Genomic DNA, 1,064 nt, shown 5'->3' on the forward strand with positions numbered 1-1,064 from the left:
GTAAGAGGTGTGCAAAAACGGGTTGGAAATGGACAAAGATGTCTACACAAGTGTTAGAGGTGTGCAAAAACTGGTTAGAAATGGCCAAAGTTGGCTTAAAAGGGTTAGAGGTGTGCAAAAATGGGTTAGAAATTGCCAAAGATAGCTTCAAAAGGGTTCGAGATGTTCAAAAATGGTTTAGAAATGGCCAAAGGTGGCTTCAAGACAGATAGAGATGTGCAAAAGTGGTATAGAAATGGCCAAAGATGGCTTCAAAATGATTAGAGATGTGCAAAAATGGATTAGAAATGGCCAAAGTTAGCTTCAAAAGGGTTAGATATGTGCAAAAAATGTTTAGAAATGGCCAAAGATGGCTTGAAAAGGATTGGAGATGTGCAAAAATGAGTTAGATATGGACAAAGATGGCTTGAAAAGGGTGAAAAAACAGAAAATCTGGGTTAGAAATCGCCTAAGAGGGCTTGAAAAGTGTCAGAGGTGTGCAAAAACGGCTTAGAAATGGCCAAAGATAGCTTCTAAAGGGTTAGATAAAGCCACCAAAGATGGCTTAACAAGGGTAAGTGATGTGCAAAAATATATCTGTTGATGTGCAAAAAAATACTCTGGTTTCTCTTCAGACCGCATAAATCTTTCGCCTTTTACTAAAGATTTCCGTGGAGAAGAACAAGCACGAGTGTCGAGGTTTATTTTTTATTTTTGGGGGTTGGACTAGATGATCTTTTGAGGTCCCTTCCAACCCTTGGGATTCTGTGAAAAACGGGTTTGTAACGGCCAAAGATGGATTCAAAAGTTTAGAGTTGTGCAAAAACGGGTCAGAAATGGCCAAAAATGGCTTCAAAAGGGTTAGAGATGTGCAAAACAGGGAACAGATGTGCAAAAATGGTTTAGATTTGGACAGAAATGCACTGAAATATCTAGAAACGGGCAAAAATGGGTTAGAGAAGAGCAAAAAACGTTTAGAAATGGCTAAAGATAGCTTAAAAAGGAGTACAGATGAGCAAAAATGGTTTAGCTTCAAAAGGGTTAGAGATGTTCAAAAATGGTTTAGAAATGGCCAAAGGTGGCTT

General features: G+C 38.6%; 1 non-coding gene across 1 annotated transcript; it reads left to right on the top strand.

The window, feature by feature from the left end:
• Nucleotides 1-594: 594 nt before the first annotated feature.
• Nucleotides 595-711, top strand: LOC136004514 (U5 spliceosomal RNA). The gene has a single exon (XR_010608513.1). It is a non-coding gene; the product is annotated as a U5 spliceosomal RNA (small nuclear RNA).
• Nucleotides 712-1,064: the final 353 nt, after the last annotated feature.

This window comes from Lathamus discolor, chromosome W (assembly GCF_037157495.1).
Source record: "Lathamus discolor isolate bLatDis1 chromosome W, bLatDis1.hap1, whole genome shotgun sequence".
NCBI lineage: Eukaryota > Metazoa > Chordata > Aves > Psittaciformes > Psittacidae > Lathamus > Lathamus discolor.